The sequence below is a fragment of the Canis lupus genome, chromosome 17 (assembly GCF_003254725.2).
Source record: "Canis lupus dingo isolate Sandy chromosome 17, ASM325472v2, whole genome shotgun sequence".
In the NCBI taxonomy this organism is placed as follows: domain Eukaryota; kingdom Metazoa; phylum Chordata; class Mammalia; order Carnivora; family Canidae; genus Canis; species Canis lupus.
The window spans coordinates 14802080-14825182 of record NC_064259.1 but is presented as its reverse complement, the minus strand read 5'-3'; the positions used below and the strand labels follow the sequence as shown (position 1 = coordinate 14825182).

At 47.6% G+C, this 23103-nt stretch overlaps 1 long non-coding RNA gene across 2 annotated transcripts; it reads left to right on the top strand.

Annotated features, from left to right (window-relative positions):
• Positions 1–951: 951 nt before the first annotated feature.
• LOC125752765 (uncharacterized) lies at positions 952–20176 on the top strand. Of its 2 annotated transcripts, none has more exons than XR_007402974.1 (4): positions 952–1165; positions 2260–2347; positions 17030–17137; positions 18319–20176. It is a non-coding gene; the product is annotated as an uncharacterized LOC125752765 (long non-coding RNA). The 2 variants fall into 2 exon arrangements; XR_007402975.1 differs by lacking the exon at positions 952–1165 and adding an exon at positions 1197–1305.
• The last annotated feature ends 2927 nt before the right edge of the window (positions 20177–23103 follow it).

Genomic DNA, 23103 nt, shown 5'->3' with positions numbered 1-23103 from the left:
GGTCACTGATGCTGCTTGTTTGCCAGACTCAACAACACTGCCTAGTCCCCATCTTCCCTGTACCCTTCTGCATGCTGCTCACCATCATCCCTCTAGAAACTCCTCCCTTGGTGTATCAGGAGAGGCCAGGCTGTGCTATGTTACAAATGATCCCAGTGGTTTAAAGCAAAGACATGTGGTCAGTATAGCAGAGGAAAGAGAGCTCTCCAGTTTATCACACCAGCTTTGAAAGCCTGGCTGAAAGTGACATATCACTTTCACTTATAACTCATTGACCGAAAAAAGTCATATGTTTCTGCTTCCTACAAGGAGAGTCAGGAACCCAGTCCCACCAGGCTTCTGGAAGCAGGACTATTTGATGAGCAGCACTCATGACTGCCCTACTTCATCGCCACCCTGACTCTTCCTACCTCTCTGGATGCCCCTTCTTTTTCTCCTTTCCTGGATACTTGGCCTTGTCTCAACTCTCAACTCTTAAATGCAGCATTCTCTGATATGTTTCAGTATGCCCTGTAAATTTTTTCCTCCTTCATCTACTCCAGTCCTTTTACTATAGCTTTCTTTGCAGACATCCCCCAAATATGTGTTTCCACTCTGACTTCTTTCCTGACTTCTGGCCTAAACTTCAGACATGTCCCAGACCAGACTATTTATCCTTCCTATCCAAGGTCAGCTCCTTGCACCTGTTTTCCTGCTTCAGAGATGCTGAAGGCCCAGACTGGTCTGTCTACTTGCAGCTTCCTTCCCACTGACCTTCTTCCACTGGGAGCAAGACTCTGTGATTTTACCCTTAGGACTCACAGCTGCGCTCCTGGTGCTCCTGGCGGTTGGAGTTCTAAGTCCCCAGTTCTGTGCCCTGCCAAGCAAAAAACTTGGATAGTCATAAATAGAGCCATTTAGCTCTAATAGGCTGAGCCCAAGTTGAGGGTGAGGCCTGGGAGAAAGAGTGGATCCAAGGAGCTCTTGGCACGTCCGGGGTTCTGTAATATGCTCTTTCCCCTATTGGCGAAGGCCTGATTGAGTTACGCCTGAGCAGCTGGGGAGCATTGCCTCAGATGCCTCCTGCAGCCCCGATGCCCTGGCAGTCCTTGTGTCAGCCTGCCTGCTGTCTGATTGGCCATGCGGAGCCTGGCCAGATGGCCGCTGGGCCCTGGCTGTGTGGGAGGTGAGAACTCCATGTCCCGGACCTGGCTAGCCCTTGCCTTGTAGGTGCCAGCTTTTGATTGGGAGATCCCAGGAGCTTGGATCTGTAATCGGAGGTTTCTGGGCCTGGGGTGAAGGAAAGAAGAGGCCCCCTGATTATTGGTGATTATTATAATTCACTTCTTCATGGTTGTCAGCCCTCCTGCCAGCAGGACAGGGGCAGTGGTGAGGTGAGATGTTGTCCTCCAGGAACCAGGGAGAGCAGCCTGTTCTGCTGTATGGTGGCCGGGTCCTCGGTCTGCTGGCTGGAGGTTGGGGACCGGAGGTCGGAGAACCACCAGAGGCAGAGAGCCTGTCTGCCTTGAATCTGCAGGGGAAGTACCTGGGCTCTAAGTGAGGGGCCTGTGTTCAGCCTGACTTGGGTTTTGGGGGGGCAGGCGTACTGCCTCTCTGGCCATAGGGGGAACTTGTTCTTTCTGGTTGGAACAGTTTCTCTGCAGCCTCCTTTCCACTGATGTCTCCCCCACTCACTCTGTCCCTGTCCCCATGGTCTCTGTGGCTTCTCCTTACAGGTGCCAGACATGTACTGCCACAGGGCCTTTGCTCTGGTTGTTCCCTTTGCCTGGAACACTGTTCTCTTCTGTTCATGTGGCTAACTCCTCACTTTGTTGAGTGTTTGCTCAAATCTTACCTTTCTGATGAGGCATACCCCAACCCCTTTTTAATTCTGCAAACACCACCCCCCAGTAGCACACCTAACCTCCCCTTACCCTGCTCTTTTTTCCTTCTCTATACCACTGTTGCCTTGCAACATACAACTTTAGTTCTTTTTTTAAAATTTAAATTCAGTTGGCCAACATATAGTACAACATCAATTTCAGATGTAGTGTTCAGTGATTCATCAGTTGCATATAACACCCAGTCCTCATCACATCGTGTGCTCTCCTTGATGTCCATCACTCAATTACCCTATCTCTACCCATCTTCCCTCCAGCAACCCTCAGTTTGTTTCCTAGAGTTAAGAGTCTCTCATGGTTTGTCTCCTCTGATTTCTTCCCATTCAGTTTTCCCTCCTGTCCCTTATGATCCTCTGCACTATTTTCTTATATTCCACAGATGAGTGAAACCATATACTTGTCTTTTTCCGATGGACTTATTTCACTCAGTGTAATACCCTCCAGTTCCATCCACGTCGATGTAAATGGTAGGTATTCATTCTTTCTGACGGCTGAGTAATATTCTGTGATATATGTATCTTCTTTAAACAACTTGAGTTCTACTACATATTTATTTGGCTTATTTTAAAATATCTTTCTCTCTTGGAAAGTAAGCCCCCCTAGGGGCAGGGATCTTTGTTCTGTTTACTATTAGAAGAGTGTCTGCTGCTCGGAAAATAAACGAATCTGTCAAAAGAAGATAGGAATGGTCGCTGAGCTCGCCTCATAAGGGTGTTGGAGAGCCCACTGGGTATGTCTGGAAGTAGGCTTTCCAGTAGATGAGGATCTGCTGTTTTTCAACTTCACTCTCAAACACTGAGGACTTACCACCAGGGGCATGAAGACAGAGAGACCCTGAAGTCCACACCAGAGAGGAGGCCCCATGGAATAAACGTGTGGCACGGGCCCCAAGTGGAGCCGGGTGAGGCAGCGGCTCAAGTGGTGACGTCTGCCATATTCGGCGTCTAGATCTCTTGTGAGCTGAACCACTGGCGGCTTGTTTTTTTTTTTTTTTTTTTTTTTTTTTTTTTTTTTTTTTTTTTTGGCGGCTTGTTAATAATGGTAGTTAATACATTGAAGTGTATAGTAGCTTTTTTGGGTAGGAGGGGGAGGGATGGAGTTACAGCTCCATGCTGGGAGGTGGTATGGCTGTAGTGAATCCCAGCTGTGCTGTAGCCTGCAGCCCACGGAAGTGTCCGGGCAAATGAATGACATATGTTTAGAGATTGAAAGAAGGTTGAAAAATCTCATGCCCCTCCCGGGGTCATGCCTCTTGGTAGGTTGCTCTGGGTTCAAAGTGCAGATTGGGAGAGCCATGGGGCTTGGTGTACATCGGCTAGCAAGTCCCCAGATCGCTTGCCTGTAGAGAGCAGCTACTTAGGACTCAGGCTTTTCTGCTGCATCCTGCACCTTTGACCTTCTTTCTTCCCCCGAGCCCATTGTACCCCAAATCTTACTTTCTCAACCCCCTGTTATCCAAGGCCCTGCCTTCTACACAGGTGTCGAATGTATGTAATCTGACCAGATTGTGAGTGTGGGATGGTGCTAAGCATTGTGATTTGCTGTCAAATGCAATCCCCGTTACCCTGGAAGAGGAGGCCCTACAGCTGAAAGTTGACCTAATCTTTACAGTCAGGAGGGAGTTTGCAGTGATTAAAGAGCCATTTCCTGCTGACATGTTGATACTAGCAGCTTCTAAGTTGTAGAGGAAAGGAGCCAACAGGCAGAGCCCTGAGAGAGTGGCTGGTCCTAGCTTGGGCAGTTTCCGGGATGGGGGCACTTGGCATGTGCTATCTCATGAGGCCATCTTGGTGCTTCCCTTTGCAGGGTGTGCACTCTTGGGGGTTGCTCACTGTCAGGGCCAATGTTGCAGGGCTGGGCTTAAGTCTGAGTAGACAGCTGCCATGTGTGAGTTGTGGTTACTTTCCAGCTCTTTGAAAGACTAGAGGACCCAGAAAGAAGAAAGCAGGTTTCCTTCTCCACGTGGGCTTATCCCAGGACAAGAAGGACTTAGGTACTCCATGGGGCCTTTTCTTAAATATTATTTATTTATTTATGCATGAGAGACACACAGAGAGAGGCAGAGACATAGGCTGGGGGAGAAGCCGGCTCCCCGCAAGGAGCCGGATATGGGACCCGATCCCAGTACCCCAGGATCACACCCTGAGCCGAAGGTAGACACTCAACCACTGAGCCACCTAGGTGTCCCTCCATGGGGTGGTCTTATACAAAGACAAAAAGGGTCCATGGGAGGCTAGACCTTAGATGAAAGCAAAGAGTGTGGGGAGAAAAATGGGAGTGTACCAGGATACTTTCAGATGCAAGTTAAAAAAAATCTAAACCCAAATTATCTTAAGCAAAGTAGGGGATTTATTATTGGCTTAATGTCTTCCAGAAGAGGTGTGGCTCAAATGGCATCTTCAGGGTTTTGTTCACTCAAGTCTTTGGCTATGCCCACCCCGCTGCCCCCCAAGCCTTGCTCGCACTGCTGCTGCCTTTGTTCCGTGGATAGCTCTGTCTTTGGGCTGCAGAAGATGGTGACCAACAGCCTTAGCCTTAGCTACATGTACTCTGGCTTGGCACCAACATCGGATCAAGGGACTTCATGTCCTCACTTATGGAGTGAAGACGTGAGACTGATGCCATGTGGTCATGTGACCATGCGGATCCCCGTGGTGACTGGGCTGGGCCAGGAGGGCATGGTGGTGAAGACACATCAACTGATAGCTCCATGACCACGTGGGTCAGAGCACCCACAATGGCAGCCACAATGCTCTACTTCCTCTGTCACTCCTCTCTTGGGCTTCTCTACCATTCCCCACAGCCAAGGGTTACTCGCTGTAGGTTAAAATGAGAAGGTAAAATTTTTATTTTTTTTTAAATGCATATTTATTTATTTATTTATTTATTTATTTATTTATTTATTTATTTATTTATGATAGTCACACAGAGAGAGAGAGAGAGAGGCAGAGACACAGGCAGAAGGAGAAGCAGGCCCCATGCACCGGGAACCCGATGTGGGATTCGATCCTGGGTCTCCAGGATCACGCCCTGGGCCAAAGGCAGGCGCTAAACCGCTGCGCCACCCAGGGATCCCGAGAAGGTAAAATTTTTAAAGAATAAATGCAAACTTTTGCATTTCATATCAATTGCACATGTAGGAAAACAGCTGGGAATTTTTTCTATTTAGTTACTGCTGGATGACTCCAGTTTTCCTCCTCTTCAAACAGGTGTGTATGGCAGTTGTCTTGTACCCATCCCACCATTGTATGTTGGGGGTGTAGGGGACAGATATCATGTCACTTTGTTCATAGGTCTATAGATTGAGGCAATGTGGAAGAGGAGCCGCACCTGTGGGGTCACAATGGTATCTGGACTTGACTTAGAGAGACACCAGATGTCAAGCTGGGGACCTTGCTGGAGAGCATGGGGGCATTTTGTACATTGGAGGGATGTGAATTATTACAGCAGAGTTACTGTGTCTGTGCTAGAGTGTGTTTTCCACAGATACCCTTGATGATACTGAACTATCCCACATGTTCTGTTTGTAATGTGACCTGATGGCCCACCATTAAGAGGTAGAATCTTTTTAGTTTTTTTATTTTTTTATTTGTGAGAGACACGGGCGGGGGGGGGGGGGGGGAGAGGCAGAGACACAGGCAGAGGGAGAAGCAGGCTCCATGCAGGGAGCCGGATGTGGGACTCAATCCCGGGTCTCTAGGATCATGCTCTGGGCCAAAGGTGGCGCTAAACCGCTGAGCCACCTGGGCCACCCAAGAGGTAGAATCTTTGTGGAACCTGGGTGGGCCTTTGCAACTCTTCTAACAGGTGGAGTGTGGGGGCATAGTGCTATGGACTTTCAAAGATTTCATAAAAGTTGTTAAGGCCAGCTTCCACTGGTCCTTCCACTGTTGGAACTTGCTGCGGGGAAGCTCAGGCCACATGGAGAGGCTGCATGTGGGTGCTTTGGTCAGTAGCCCCAGCATCAATCACCAGACATCTATCTGAGTGAGGAAGTCTGGTCTCCAGCTCCAGGCACCATCTGCCTACAACCACATGAGAGATTCTCAGAGAGAAGCACCTCATCAAGGTACCAGCCTCCAAAACTGAAAGAGATGATGATGATGATGGTGATAAATGATCATTGTTTTATGTCACAAAGCTTGGAGTTTGATTCGACATAGTAAGTTACTAGAAGGGTTGATGTGAAGATATCAGGAGGAATTTCAGCTGTTTGCAAACTTGAGATGGACTTGGGCCATGACTACCCAAACAGCTAAAATGCTTTTTAAGAACAACAGTTTAGGTTGCAAGGAGTCTCCCCTGTGTGTGTGGTTAATTAGGGAAGTCAAAGTAGGCATTAAACAGGTGGTTAAATTTTTGAGGTAGAAGAACACAGTTAGTGGGACACTTTGGCTAACAGTATTATAGAAGATATCGCCAGAAAGATCTAATATTTCTCAGAAACTCTCCTTTGCAGAATGGAGATGTAGGAATAGAATTGCCAGTTCTTAGTTTCCTGTGTCATCTGATTAAGTTGAGGTCTTGCTTTGGAGGAAAATAGCTACATAAACCTTTCTGGGGATTCCATCAGTTCTCACGACTGGCATCTTTTTTTTTTTTTTTTTTTTTAGATTTTATTTCTTTATTTGAGAGAGAGTGAAAGAGAGCATGAGTGAGGGGAGGGGCAGAGGGAGAGGAACAAGCAGATTCCCTGCTGAGCAGGGAGCCTGATGTGAGGCTTGATCCCAGAACCCCGAGATCATGGCCTCAACTAAAGTCAGACGCTTAACCGACAGAGCCACCCAGTCGCCCCATGACTGGAGTTGTTTTTGCTGATGATCTATTAGGACTCTGACCCCACAGAGCTGAGCTCCCCTGCTCTCACTGTTTATTCTCACTGCTGTTAGCACCCACCCTGTGTGACTTAAGCCTCATGTAGCATTTGTTTCCACTGTCCCCGGGACACATGCATTGGTGGGGAGTCAAGGCTGCACACTCTCTGGCCTCACTTTTCCTGGCTGCCTTTCCCACCTGCAGCCTTCCAGAAGAACTGGAACTGGGCTCCATGAATATGCCATAACTTCTCTCGGGCCCTTGCCAAGGCCCTTCCTTCCTTCTGCTGGAAATGTGATTGCCTCTGCTTTCTTTTCTTTCCCTCCCTCCCCGTTCCCTGACCCTCTACAGGAAACACACCTCTCCCACATTTATTCATCTTCATCTACCAATGCTTAGTCACTTCTCAGGCCTCCATGAAGAAGCTCCTTCCTCCAGGAAGGCTTTCATAATGCTGCCAGGACTGCTTCCCTTATCACACATTTCACTTTTTTTGTAATTGGTTGTTGGTTCCTTTATGAAGGTGACCAACTGAAGGCAGGGACTGTGTTTGGCTCATCTCAGGATGTGCTTTTGTCAGTCTTAGGTCCCTTACCAGCCTAGGACCTCCCTTAGGTGGGGGCCAGGCTTTCTCTTTATACACCACGAGCATGAACACGTGGTAGGGCTTCATGAAGCTTGTCAACTGACCAACTGGGAAGTTCTACAGAGAGCATTCCAAGACCTAATCATGTATAAGGTTGTCAGTCTAGCATAATGGATGAAAAACCTGGTTGAGCCATGGCTCCTTGGCATTGCAGCCATGGAGGTGGGCTGCTGGGATCTCCTGGGGGGAAGAACCTGTGGAAGAGCAGTGAGGAGGGTGGTTGGCTGACAGCCTCCAGCTGTGGCACCTTTGGGATCCTTCACAGTGTTTGAGCCTAGGTTGCTTTCAACCTGGGCTTCCTTCAGCCACTGGCTGAGTGCTGTAGGTATACCGGCCCCTGGACATTTCTGCTCAGGGGCCCTGGGCAGGGGCCCTAGGACTCTCCCCCAAAGGCAGTCTTTGCACTGGAGGTACTGGAGGTACTGGAGGTAGTCTTTACAAGTGTCATACCTGAGGCTTTTCTGCTAGTTTTGCACCCTGGTCCCTGTATCTTTCACAGGCATTATCCCAATAAATCCTTCACAGCTATCTTGTCTTGGCATCTGTGTCTCAGAGGCCAACTAGCACACTCTGTGACACAAGACAAGCTTCATAACCAGTCTGGGCCTCAGTTTCCTCATATATAAAATGAACATTGTAAAAGCCATGATTTCATGGTTGGATAGTGATAATTAATTACCTGTTAATGACATATTAAGTGATATGTGTTTTTTTTTGTCACAAAATAAGTACTCAAAATGGCAGCTATGGTGACCTAATACCCATAAACCAAAATATTTGGTGGTTCCCAAGAGCATGTGTTTCTCATCTGTCTATACTCAGCATCCAGCACCCAGCACCCAGCTCAAGATCTAGCACATAGTAGATGCTTAGTAAAAGCTTGATGGAGCCAATGGAGGTCAGTGATGCTAAGCAGTGTTTCTCAGCTGGAACGGCAAATTTCTGAACCAGTCTTTGTGAGAGGATCTCCTTCCAGAGCAGAACCCACTTGAGTGAAGACTCCTATCAGCTGAGCCAGGATGAGGGGAAAGTCAGAGCCACCTTTGGGCTCCTTTGTCCTGGTGAGTCCTGCCAGCAGGTGGGTTTTCAGACCCCATAGCTAGCTGTCTCATCATATGGCAGGGAGAAGATGCTTCTGTGGGAAGATGCCCTTCATGCCCCTCCTGGAAAAGACCAGGCGCTGGTGCCCCTTCTGGTGTGCTGGGCCAAATACATCTCAGAAAGTGTGTGCAGGTGCACTGGTCTCAGGATGACACTTGACCTTGAGTCAGAGTCCCTCCATGGATAGGAAGTAACTATTCTCAGGATTTGGCTTTCCAAGGAGTTAAAGGGAACCAATAGAATGGAAACCAAGAAACATCCCCTTGTCTGCAAGGTCACAGGTGGTGTTCTGTGGGACCAGTTTTGTGGTTTAGGATCCCTGAGCCCGGACATCTATCCCACTGGAGGTCCACTAGCTGCTGAAACCCAACACAAATCTAACCCCCTGGGCCTGTGGGCAGAAAATGCTGCAGACTTAAGTGGCTTCCATTAGCTGTCCTTTGGACAGTGCTTTTATGGGTTGAATATTTGGAGGTAGCATTGAGTATAGATGTTGCAAAGAGAATTTTTACCTGGGCACCTTTTCTAGCACCAGGCTTGCCCAAGCTGACCTTTCTGACTTAGAAATAAAAGCTGTGTTTCACCTTGGGAACTTGGCATGGAGTCTCAGAGAGTCAAAACCTCAGGGAAAATGCAGCTCCTGTTTACTGAGGACTTCCCTTGTGTTTGAGGCTGTGCTAAACACTTGGGAGTTGTTGTTTCCAATAAATACTCCCAGCAGTTCCAGGGGGCTGGGAAGGGGCAGGAGGATCCACAGTTTACAGATGGGGACCTAACTGAGGTGGAGACAGAATGACCAGGGGAGGCCACAGAACTGGGAAAGCCAGAGTTTCAAGACCTGTGGCTTGATTCTCAATGTGCTGCCTCTGCCTGTCAATATACTCAAGGGAAAGGAAGCCCGGGCCAGCAGAGCATCATTTAGTATATCAGAGGAACATAGGAGTTAACTCAAAGAGCTGTCAGTGGCCAAAGCTGGAACAATTCGAACAAGAAAATAAAGCTGTATTGAATTGTTACTGATACAAACAGCTGAATACAAAAAAATCTGTGCAGAAGAATTCTGAATAATTTATGTAGAAAACCCTTAAAGAGATGGAACATACACACACCCCTGAAGTGTGGACTGTGCATAGTGACTTCCTTCCAAAGGAGGCAGAAGGGGGCACATAGAGGAACTTTATGGTGGAGAAACAAGACAAATATGGCCCCAGTCTGGGAACCAATGTCAACACCAATGGTGATAAGTCAGGTTCATAGCATTTAGATATGATGTGATGGAAATGACACGTTACCTCTATAGGCTTCCTCTCAGGGGCCCACAACCCCAGTCGAATCATGGAAACACCATCAAACAAATCTAAGTAGAGGTCATTTAACCAAACACCTGACCAGCACTCCTCAAAACTGTCAAGGTCATCCTGAACAAAGGAGGTCTGCGAAACCACTACAGCAAGAGTTGCCCAGCAAGATACAGTGACTCAGAGTAGCGTGGTGTCCTGGATGGGATCCTGGCTTGGAAAAACTCATTGGGTAAAAGCTAAGGAAATCTGAATCAAGTATGGGCTTAAGATAAAAGTACAATATCACTATTAGCTCATTAGTTGTAACACATGAACCATACTCACAGACGATGTTAATACTGGCGGAAGCTGGGTGTGGAGTAGACAGGAAGTCTGGGTGGTCTTCACCATTTTTTTCTGTAAATCAAAGATTGTTCTGAAAAATAAAATTTATTTAGAAAAAAACCCCACCATAACAGGTTAAGAAAGAGACTGAAGAAGAAAGTAGAAACCTCTGTATTTTAGTACATTTAATAGCATGTTTTTGTGGTTTTTTTGAACAGGGGCCTGTGTATTCATTTTGCGGTGACTGGGCCCTGCAAATGATGTAGCTGGCCTTGGTGCCAGACGTCCAAGCTGCCACTGATCCTGGAGGCAGAGTGGGGTTTTCCAAGGTCGTAATATTCTCTGTTGGGCCTTTCTCGGCCAGAGCTACTACAGCATAGCAAGATTGTTCTGGGGGAGGAAGAGTTCTCTTCAAGAGGGTATAGCCTGGGGGCCTTGCCCACTAGTCGAGAATATCCTGGGACCTCTGAGGGGTGGCTCATTTAGTTAAGTGTCTAACTCTTGATTTCAGCTCAGGTCATGATCTTGGGGTTGTGAGATCAAGCTCCGAGTTGGTCTCTGTGCTAAGCATGGAGCCTGCTTGGGATTCTCTCTCCCTCTGTCCCTCCCACCCCCCTCATGTGCCTGTGCATTATCTCTCTCTCTCTCTCCAAAAAAAAAAGAATATCCCCAGAGCCCAACTGAGGTGCACTTGCTGGGGGCAGGGCATGACGACATGATGCTGGGCACCATGGAGGGGAATGCCCAGCAGGACAGGAGCTAGGCTTTGCTCTCTAGGTCTCTGTGGCTTCAGCAGAAAGGTGAGAAGACATTCTCCTTGACAAATATGGCCAATGACTGGCTTGGTGGGCAAGGAAGGATCAAAAGGAATGTCAAAAATATATGAAAAGGAATCACATGCTCCTGGGGGTCGTGGTTACGAAAGCTTCCAGGGGGAGGAGAGCAGAGGTAGCTGCAGAGCCCTGATGAATGGACAGAACTCAACAGCTGAGATCAAATCCAAGCCATGGTTCTCCAGGGTAAAGGGGCTTAAGTCGAGAAGGAGCAGGGAGAGGCTGCAGAAATAGGTTTGGGAGAAACAAAGTGTCTTGAAAGTCCAGCTAAGCAGTTGGGACTGGAAGACACCTCAACTTTTGAGCAGGGCAGTGACATGGTCATATCTGTGGTTTGGAGAAGCTCCAGGTACGCATGGAGGGTTTCATTAGAGGAAGGGACAATACGAGTATTGAAGTTCTGTGGGCCTGTTGGAAGAGGGTGAGATCAGAATCAGAGTCATTGTCTCCCTGTGTGCTATATACGTAGGCGCCCTGTGGTAGACCGAAGTCTGTTTTACACTGTCTTCAAATTGTCCGCAGACAGTGCATCTCCTAGAGAAGCCACTTGATAAGGAAAGCTCCTGATCCAGTTGGCCCACCTGTACTGGCCCAGCCTGCCCTGCTTCCTAGGGCCTCCTCGTCCCACTAGTGGCCCCTGGGGAGGAGTTGTGGTAGGCTTGCCTTCAGCCGGGCCAGGCCAGCCTAAGTGAGACTTCACCATGGCACTGTTAGTAGTTGGGCTGGGAAATGGAACTGGTGGTACCAAGCCCTGGGGGATGAAGGACAGCCATTTATTTCCAGGGTGCCCTCCAAGGAGCCGCTGGGGAGGGCAGGCACCCACCTTTGATGGGCTCCTGGTGTGTAGAGCAGTTCCAGAGCCCAGCTATCAGTTCAGCAGCTGCAGGCCTTCCAGGACCCTCGAGGCTCTCCAGCTCCCTCCTGTCAGCATCTCCAGGCCTCCCCACATCCCTGCCCTTTGGAATTCCAGCTCTCCGAGCACACTACACCTGTTGCCTTCACAACCCTGTCTGATGTTCCTCCCTGTAAATCTTGCTAACCCATCAAGGGCCAGACCCAAGCTCTTTTCTGAGGAAGCTTCACTTGGCCTCCAGACCACAGGGCTGTGTGTATCCCCAAGGGCCATCTGTCCATATCTCACCAGTTACCCCATGCAGTTCAGGCTCTTATAGAGTTTACATAGGGAGCTCCCTGAGGGGAGAGAGGGCAGGACAAGGTTATCCCACATCTCCATTTCCTACCTTTCAGGGACTGTGGGTCCTGGCTGAGAGGATGCTGGCAGTACTCTAGCATTCTCGATCAGGATTCATTTGTGCTCCTGCAAGCTTCACATGAGTGGAGGTTGGGGTCAGAGGGCTGAGATGTTTGACTGCTGGGTGGTTTGGGGTCTTTCCTCTACCTTTGAGCTTACCTGGACCCCTTCCCCCTATTCTCTGTCATGCCCCATTTCCTTCTCTCTCATCAGGTGCCTGTCAGCTGCTAACTTAATGCTACCAGGCAGGAGACCCAAAAGCTGCTGAGTTCTCTCTTGTCTTTTGATGCCAGGGCCTCATTTGGATCCCTGAATGAATTCCTTCCTGTCACTTTATGGGATCTCCCTCTGCTTTTCCAGAGGCCTTTGGGGGCAAGTGCCCCAAGGTTGTACTGTATGAGGACAGGAGTTTGGCTTGGGTGGAGAGGTCTTTAGCATCCCTTGAAATTTTCTTCTATCTTAATCCATTTACTCAACAAATACTGTTTGAATTTTGTATCTCATACTTGGCATTAAGAATACAGGGGTTAAAAAGACAGTTCCTACCCTCTAGGTACTTGTACTCTAGTAGTGCAGAAAGACAGACAACATAATTTTCAGACAATGTCATAGGTTTTAGAGGCTTTAGGAGCACAGAAGAATAGCTTCTCACCCAGTCTTGGTGGGTCAGGAAATGCTTCCCTGAGGAAGTATGGCTGAGGCCAGTAGTGACATTTCTCTGACTAGGGGTGCCAGTCCAGGCCTTGGTCCTGTTCTCCTGGAGCAAGCTCTGGAGAGGACCAGGGAGGCCCCGAGGGGCCCTGAGCTTGGAGAACATCAGGGTGGGGGGAGGAATAAATGGGGAAGGGAGGTAAATGCAGTGCTGAGTGCAGTTACCAGCACCAGGGCCCCGGTCAGGATGGATGGGTGGCCCAGCTGCCTGGGCACTGAGCCTGTGTGCTGCTGGCCAGCCTCCCATCTATCTTTCCTTTGCCTCAGGACAAGGCTGGGCTCATGTGGGGGTCTGAGTGACCCCAGCTGGAATTGGAGGGCCCAGAGCCATCAGCCTGGCCTGGCCTTTGTCATCCGCTCCCTGGCAGGGTCACGATGGTAGAACTGCTTGTCCTGCCACATCTAAGACAGAATAGGGGGTAGTGCCGACCTGCCAGCCCAGCGTCTTTCCACTTCCCTCCCTGGATCTGAGCAAGTGAGAACAAACACAACAAACTTTTAGTTCACCCTCAAGGGGTTTTGATCTTGACCTGCCAAGGCCATTCCTGGGCACTCTGTGCTGCTCTTTTTAGCCAGATCACTGTTTGTGCAGAGAGAAGTTGAAGATCCGGTGTGGATACCCTGAGCTCGGCTCTGAGGAATGTTCTGGAGGCACCATGCCAGAGTGCTATACTTTCGGGGCTCCATAGATGTTCAAGAGCCATGGACTTTCAGGGCTAGAAGTGTCTTTGGGGGCATCCCTGGCCAAATCCCTTCCATGGGGCTTCCCAGCAGGGATCCCATACCCCCTGGAATCAGAAACTAGAATCCCTTGGTATGGTTTCAAATTATCCACTGAGGGGTTCAGATCATCCCCTCCCTGGATGTGGGGAAGAGAGTGTGACCTAACCGTGTTGTGCTGGAGGGGACACATGATTGGAAACCGCAGTCAGTGCATCCTTCATCTGCCAGCCCCTGCCCAGATGCCTCTGGTTATGGGCCTTCCCACCACACCAATGGTGGATGGCTTAATTGTTTGTGAATTTGTATCACTGATTCTGGAGGAATATTGGAGGGAGAAATACAACCTTTAAAATGAGACTGGATTTTCATCTCCCTTCTTTTTTTTTTTTAAGATTTTATTTATTTGTTCATGAGAGACACACAGAGAGAGGCAGGGACATAGGCAGAGGGAGAAGCAGGCTCCCCGTGGAGAGTCCAGTGCAGGACTCGATCTCAGGATCCCAAGATCACACCCTGAGCCGAAGGCAGATGCTCAGCCACTGAGCCACCCAGGTGTCCCTTTTATCTCTCTTATGCTGTTGAATACATATATATCCTTGTCAAGATACTTATCACTTCTAAGAACCACCTTCCCTATCTGTGAAATGGGTATAATGATGCCTACCTCTCAGAGTTGTCGGGATTACAGTGAGTGTAAATGAGTGTCAAGATCTTGTCCTAATACCTGGCTTGTCACTGGGTGTCTGTCCCTGTCCTCAGTTCTCTTGAGCTCCAGAGCACTGGTGGGCTTCCATGTCTGTGAGGTTGTGCTGCAGGTGTGTGAATTCCTCACCTACCTTCTGATTCCTGCTAACAAATGGAAACGTCCAGGCATTTTAATTAAACACACAGAACAGGCCCAGCCGGTGTATATTTGTCTGTTTGGGCTGCCATCACGAAGAACCACATACCAGGAGGCCTAAACAACAGGAACTTATTTTTCTCATAATCCCAGAGGCTAGAGGTCCTAGGTCAGGATGTCATATGTCAGCAGGGTTGGTTTCTTCTGAGACCTCTCCCTGGCTGGAAGGCAGCCATCATTTCCTTGTCTCTTCACATGGTCTTCCCTTTGTACATGTCTGTGTCCTGATCTCCTCTTCTTAAAAAGGACACCAGTACATAGGATTAGGGCCCACCCTAATGACTGCATTTAAATTTAACTACCTTTCTAATCTAAAGCTACCTCTACCTCTAGAGACAGTCACATGCTAAGATACAGCCCATGACAAGATGTTACAGGAAAACCCAGATGTTTAAGGTAGTTGAGTCGAAGTGACAAGCTGAACACGATCCATTTTGGTCTGTTCGTCATTGAGTTGCCTGGTGGTCCTGTCTCGAGGCCCAGCTGGGTGGAAGCTGCCCGTCCTGGGCCTGGGCCACTGGCAAAGCTTAGCAGAGTGTGGGCAGTTCTGCCCTTGCAACTGTATGGCCGTGGAGTACGTTTCCATCACTGACACTTTGAAATGTTTTATAGGGCTAATTCCTGCTTGTCAGCAGCCACATGTCTTCATCAGCTACTCATTCATTTCTGTAAAGGCTTCTGACACTTCTGACTAGCTCCAGAGCATTTGGTGTGGCATAGACATGAACGCGCTCTCAAATCCAAGTGCACTCGCACCCTGGGACGGGGCCAGAATCCCCGACTTCTTCCATTATTCTTAGTCTTGAAATGGTGGGAGCAGGCATTTCAAAACCAGACTTGGGTTTTTGCAAACATACTTTGGCCTTCCTGCCTACCTATTTTTATTTCCTTCGTATTTGGAAAGAGAATTCCCAGACAGGGGCCTGGGAATCAGGGCTGTTCTCAGGTCAGTCGGTTCATTCCCTTCTCGCCTCTGCCTTTGCCAGGGAAGCGATGCTTTGACTGTCTGCACTGTGGTTTCCCCACCTCTCATTCGATGGTCACCCCACCCAGCGAAGGGCCTGCTGGTGGTGGCTCTGGCTTCAGGAGCCATTCCTGCATTCTCGCAATCCTGGTCCTCCTTCCAGATGAGCTGAGGCTCAGGGCTGTGGAGGCAGCTCCCCAGGTGGAGGGAATGTCTAGACCTGGGTATTGTCCCATTGTTTCAATTGGATTTATGCTCCTTGCATACCTGTCCATCCTCCCAGGCCCTGCAGACTAGCAGGCTGGGAGCTGCCAATGTCATCCAGACTCTGCGTCAGGGAAGTGGGCAATTCTTAGCCCCATTGGTAGCTCCTAATATTCTTTCCACCTTATTGAATGTCCAGTGGCTGAGGCCACCAGGGCATAGACGTGGCTCCTTTCCTCTCAGCCATGTACCACAGGAGACGCGAACCCAGACAAAGGCTCCATGCCCTGCCGTGTCTTTCCTGGATGTAAAGCCTCTCTTACCTGCCTTTGGTGGTGCCTCAGGGATGTCATCTGTGAGTAGAGGCAGAGGGTCATTTGTTTTTTTCACTGTATGGAGACAGCTTTGGCAGCAGTGGGTGTTTGAGTGAAGACTGACCCTCAGTAAGGGGGGGGTGTTTCTGTAACCTCCATCCATCAGCAGGAGTGCTTGGGTGTGAGTGACAATGAAATAGCCCAACACATTTGTTTGGCTTTTATAAACAATTTGTTTGAACTTTTTTTTTTTCTTTCTTGCTGTGCATTTTCTAGAGACAGGCAACGATGCTAGCTTGTCTCATCACCTCTAGCTCTTTGCAGTGGTGGTGTGCTTGAGAGTCAGTGTGCATTTATGTAATGAATCATAAATGTTAATTTCCTTTTCAGGAAAAAAACCACTAAATGTCCACCTACCTGCACCCTAACCAAATTCAGTGGAATGAGCACCTTACCTGTCTTGACGGGAGGAGTAGAGGCCAGTAGCAAACCTTGTACTTGGGAAAGGATTAGCATCAGCAGTAGGGACTGTGCCATCTAGAACTCAGATATGACCAGTTCATGGTGAAGTCCCCTGAAACCATGGCAGACCAGGGCCAGGTGAGAGGTCTTAGGAGGGCATAGCCAGGAGAATCCTGGGGTGGACATTACGATGTGGTCAATCTCAGCACACTGTAAGGATTGACTTCCTCCTGCAAAGCTGTTCAGCATGGATAGGGAGCAGTCAGAGGCTGGCTAACCACTGAACTGGGTTGTATGTGGGGACCCTATATACTGGGCACATCTCTTTGCCCTTGAGCATCCTCCTGAGATTTTACGTTTAGCCTGGAGCACAGCAACTGAGCTGTTGCTATTGCTGAGAATCCTTCCTCCTTCCCATCCTTTTTCCTTCTTCCTTCCTTGGGAGTTTCCCTTTCTGTATTTGTTAATCCCCCTGGGGACAGGATTCTCAGAGACAGTCACAGAAAGTCACAGTTTCGAGGTATAACTGGTTGGTGCTCAGACACACAGTACAGAGAGGCAGAGAAGGGCGTGATAACTGCAACCATCTCCTATGCAGATCTCTCCTGTGCCAGGAGCTTTGTGAGAATGACTCTAGTCCTCACCACCGCCCCATGGGGGATGCATCATAATTGTTGATTGCAGAAACTGGCAATGATATTCACTGGTAAGTAGCGGCTAGGATTTGATTTTGAAGTTCTCGATCATTTCATACAGATTTTCATAGGCTCAGAATGTATGATTTCAGTGGAGGGCTTACTCAGAAGCACGTGAACCCACATCTTTCATTTTAGAAATAAGGAATCTGAGGCCCAGAAAAGGGAGGGAGACTTTCCTAAAGCCATCATGCTAGAGAGTAAAAGAGAAGATATTAGAACCTGGATCTCCACTAGAGTTGCAGTCTAGTGGAATGTTAGGATCCTAGCTTTAAAATGGGATGTTCCAGATTGCCACAACTGTTGTGTACTATTTCTGATGCTTATTGTCTTTGGCAGCTTTACACTGACATGAATGAATTCTATATGAATTTTTGAAGTTATTTTAGAATATATTTTATACATTGTTCATAACATATTTATATAGTCAAGTGAAACCTAGAGCAATAGCTTCTGCTTTTTTGGCTGTGCCCCTACATTTTTCATTGTGTCTCATTATACACATATGTGCATATATATACATTATATATAGAACTGAAACATATGTTTTCCAAAATACCCTCACTCTGTGTGATACACTTTGAGATTTTCTCTTCTCATCTACTGTATATTCTATTTTGTTAAAAATCTGCTGTTTGTGAACCATCTAAATTGATTTCACAATGTATTAATGGTTCATGACCCGGTTTGAGACACCATGACCTAAATAGTGTCTTAATCAGACATGGTTTTAAAAAAAGTCGTTACAGAGGCTATATAAAGTTGCCAATTATCTTTGGTCGTAAATGTTAAAAATAGTAAGCTTTGCGTTTGATCGCATCAAAAAAGGAATTGAATACATGTAAAAAAATCAAATGGCACAGGCTCAGATTCTCTCCAGACCACAGCTGATCTGTGATGCTCCTGGTAACGTGTGATACTGAGTTTTCTTCTCTGCCTTGATTTCTGAATTAACTGGAAAAAGCTCAAGATACAAACAAGAGAGCTTGTTATAGCCACAAGGCAGCAAGCCCAGAGCTGGCCTCTCCTTTCCCCAGGCACACTGCCTCTAGTCTAATGTTCTAGGAATTTACCAAGGTGTGTACATTGAATACTCATTCTTATGCTACTGTGTAGTTAAGGTCTGATGCTTTATTTATTTATTTATTTATTTATTTATTTATTTATTTAAATGATTTTTTTTTTTTTCTAGAGAGACAGAAAACGTGAATGGGAGGAAGAGCAGAGGGAGAGGGAGAATCCTGAAGCAGATTCCCTGCTGAGCTCAGAGCCCGACTCAGGGCTTGATGCCAGGACCCTGAGATCATGACCTGGGCCAAAACTTAAAGTCTGACACTTACCTGACTGAAACACCTAGGTGCCCCAGGTTTGATGCTTTATAAGCTCCTAGGAGCATGAATGACTCTCAACACTCCTCCAAAAGCTTATACTATGTCAAGGATACTGTCAAATCCCTTCAGTTTGCCCTATGCTATTCTGTACACCCTCCTCTGTTTTAGTCCTTTTTCTCTGACAGAGGAAACTGAAGTAGTGCTCCCACTGACTCCTGAAATGGCTCTTTCCATTGATAAAATGGCCTTCTAGCTCACAGCAGCCAACTTTTCTTTCACTCCTTTTAGGATCCATCCATCCATCTATCTACCTACCCGAAAGTGCCTGGAGTTAGGCAAGTCCCCTCTTAGAAGTCAGTATTTAGGGGATCCTTGGGTGGCTCAGTTGTTTAGCGCCTGCCTTCAGCCCAGGGTGTGATCCTGGAGTCCCGGAATTGAGTCCCACATTGGGCTCCCTGCGTGGAGCCTGCTTCTCCCTCTGCCTGTGTCTCTGCCTCTCTCTCTCTATCTCTGTCTCTCATAAATAAATAAATAAAATCTTAAAAAAAAAAGAAGTATTTAAGTCAAGACCTGATTGAAGGAGGCAGTCATATGCAGATCTGCAGAACAACATCTCAAGAAGAAAGAATGGCCAATGAGAAGCCCTAAGCCAGAAAGAAGTCTGGCATATTTAAGGACTGAAAGAAGGTCAGGTTGGCTGGAGCAAGATAGCCATGAGGAGAATGGTGTTCAGTGAGGTTGGAGAATCGGGTGGTAATTAAAACATGAAGGAATCAGCATGGCATAGATGCTGACCAATCAGAATGGGCATAGCTAATTAAGTTTGCATAGAGGCCAAACTATGCAGCGTTTGTGGGTCATCGTAAGGAGTTTGGTATTTATTGTGTCATGGTGGGAACTCATTGGAAAGCCTTTCAAAGAGGAACCACACAATCAGATTTAAGATTTAAAAAGACTCATCTCTAAAACAACAATGAGATCCTGCTCGCTACACACCTAAGAATGATCCAAAACACTGACAACACCAAATGCTGGAGAGGATGTGGCACAACAGGAACTCCATTTATCACTGGTTGGAATGCAAAATGGTACAGAAGATAGCTTGGCAGTTTCTTACATAACTAAACATATTCTAACCATATGATCTAGCAATTGTGCTCCTTATGTCCATACCAAAAAAAAAAAAAAAAACAAAAAACCCACACATAGATGTTTATTGTAGCTTTATTCATAATTGCTAAAACTTGGAAGCAACCAAGATGTCCTTGGTAGGTGACTGGATAAATAAACTGTGGTTCATCCAGACAATGAGATATTATTCAGTGCTAAAAAGAAATGCGCTGTCAAGCCATGACAAGACTGGGAGGAAACTGAAGAGGTGCATATCACTGAGAGAACAGGCCCTGTCTGAAAAGGCTACAAATTGTAGGATTTCAACTATATAACATTCTGGAAAAAATGAAACCATGGATACAGCAAAAAGATCGGGGATGGAGGAAGAGATGAATAAGTGCAGCACAGAAACCTTTCAGGGCCGTGAAACTATTATGTATGCTACTATCGTGGTGGGTACGTGTCATTGTAGATTGTCAAAACCAAGAGGGAACTCAAATATAAACTTTGGACTTGGGGTTATCAAGATGTCAATGTGAGTTGACCAGTTGTAACAAATGTGCCATTCTGGTGGGGGGTGTTGATAGTAGAGGAGGCTGCATGTATATGGTGGAGGCAGGTGGTATATGGGAACCCTTTGTACTTTCTGCTCAATTTTGCTATAAACCTAAAACTTCTCTAAAAAATGAAATGTCTGTTTTAAAAAGTTAAAAAAGCCATGCTAGTTGCTGTGTAAAGAGTGGATTAGGTGGGGGCAAGAGAGGAGGCAAGGAAGCCAGTTAGAAGGACCTTATAGTACACTAGATAAGAGTCCTTCGTGGCTTAGGCCAATATTTTAATGATAAAAAAGGGAAGAAGTTGTCAAATTTGGGATACATTTGGAGGTAACATTACCAGAACTTGCTAATGAATCAAATGTGGAGTATGAGAGAAGTAAAGGCAAGGGAGCAACCCTTCAGGTTTAGGTCTTTCCAGGTTGTTGTCATGCAGAGTGATACAGAGCAATGGGGGGCAAAGAGGATACCTATTCTCTTCTACACCCTTTAGGCTTGTAGAGAAGAAACAGCTTCTAGCTGAGAGGATTCTAGAAGTGATGTTTCAGGGTACAGCAAGGACAAGATGGGGGAGAGAATGTCCCCAAAGGAGGTGATGGGCAAGCAGACTTTTGAAGGAGGGAATCTGTTAACTAGTAGATAAGACAGTAAGGGCTTTCTATACAAGAGGAACCCCTTGTGCAAATTGTTCAGAAGCAAGAAAAAGCATGACATGTAGAGCTCTTAGACATGGATTTTGGGTGGATATGGAGTGGGAGTGGCAAGCTGAGAGAGAGGACTTGGGCTGCCATGTTGAATAGCTGGTACTTGAGGGGCCTTTAGAAGGCCTTCAACAGGGGAGTAACACTGCCTTTCAGGAAAACCGGGCTTTGGTCAGAGTATGAGGGATTTGGGACCCTACTGGAGGCATGGAGGTTGGTTAGGAGGCTGTTTCAATTGTCTCTAGAGATAACTAGGAGGGCCTGTCTCTCTGGTGGGAATATTTTGACTCTCTGTGCCTGTCTCAGCTGCTTTTGGATAAATTCTAAGGCCAAGTATTCCTACATATATTTAAAGGATGGACTCACTTTAATTGCTTACTGAGAAGTGGACTGACTGCATTTGGGAAACAGGGTGGGTGTCTACTTCCAGGGAAATTGAAGAGAGAAGAAAGAGGAATGCCATAGTGGATTTTTCTTCTCATTTCATCTCCTGGATGGGAGTTCAGGCTTCCAGAGACAAACAAGCACAGAAGAACAATGGATTTGAGGTAGGGGAGAGAAGAGAGGGTTGCAGGAGGGAGGGTGGCATCTTGCTGGGCACAGATGTGAACAAGACTCAGTTGGGCTTCTTCCATGTGTTTCAGTGTTGTTCAGTGTAGAATTGTGGCCTGCAGTTTGTCTGTCACTAGGCTGACACCGCCCCTCTGGCCCCCACAGTTCCTAGCTAGTGGGACGTTTCTTGGGTTATTTGCTTCCAGCAGTAATTTTTCAGAAGGCTTTATTCTCCCCATAACCCCGGTATCTGGGGCCATGTTGGTTAGTAAGCTATTCAAATCAGTTTGTCATGTTGGAGTTTTAAATGACAAAAGGAAGGCACTGGGGTTCCTTCTTCCTCAAAAGCCAGTCACAAGCAGGGATTCAAAAGTGAGTATCGCCTCAGCAGTCTTGTGTGACTCTCTGTGTCCTGCCCACCATCCTCTGGGCTCAGTTTCTGAAAGCCTCTCCCTCTTGCTGCTCTCAGGCAAGAGTTCCCTGAACCGTACCTTGTGCTCTACGTGTTGAAGATGGGTCCCTTGCCTTAGTTTAGAGTGGGACAAGTTACCTGAGGGCCCTGGAGGCCAAACAGCAGGGTTTGAATCTTAAAGGAGGTGGAAGTCACATATATATATGAGGGACGTGACATGACTGGAGCCTGGCACCTCCTCCGGGACAGCCCCTGAGGAAGAAGCTGTGACCTTTGCATGGGATCCTGGGCAGCCTGCCATGGCGCCTTCTCTAGGCCTCAGGGAAGTACTGTTTGCTGGATGGGAAAGTAGACTCTGTCTCCCTTGGGCTGAGGTCATTATTAGTGATAATGTGGCCCCAGGGACTAACGCTACACATGAGCCAGCCACACACTTTACTCAGGCCAAGGGCTCCAGTGTCTTCCTCAGGCCCTTGACCTAGAATTGCAGCTGCTTATAAGCCACAGCATAATTTGCCTCATTTGTTTTGCTTCAGTATCCTTGGGCATCAGGAGATAGCCATGGAGCTGTCCCAATTATAAAGTCCAGGTCTGTAGATTCAAGGCTGGACTCAAATCTTGGCATGGAGGCCACTCTGCCAGTGGCAGGTGCCGTGACCTTCCCTGGCATGAGCAGCTCTCCCAAAGCTGGAAATAGTCTCAGAGCCAAGGCCTGGTCAACCTGGAGCTACTTTCTGGTGGCCAAGATGTCATTTTGATACACATGTCCCCCTGCCTCTCTTTATCCTTAGTTGCACTACACGAAGCCACATGTCATTTACCACACCACACCACACCAACAGATCCCACCTAATACATGCCCCATGGTTACATGCACACACACCACATCCATATATACATAAACATCTCATAATCTTTTATATCTCACAGAGCTCATAGAGCACACAGACCTCATCCAAAGTCTCAGATACGCCCACATCACACTGTAGCCTGTGTCCTTCCATGTACCATATGCACCACGCCACACATGGGCCCTGTTGTACCCGTAATGTGCCTCACCTGCAGGATCCAACACTACCACACACACACACACACACCACTCCCTTGTGGCACCATATAGAAGGTACCACGTCATCAGGGGGCCGATAAGTGGTCTCCACCAGCTGCCACCTGCCCCTAGCCACACTTTGCCCAACTTCTTGCCAGGGCAGTGGTTGGCTGCCTGCTGGCAGGCCTGGCCAAAATTGTCAGGAGGTTGATGATGTGTCTGAAAAGGGAGGGTAGGGGGAGAGAAAGGAAGAAAGACATGATTTG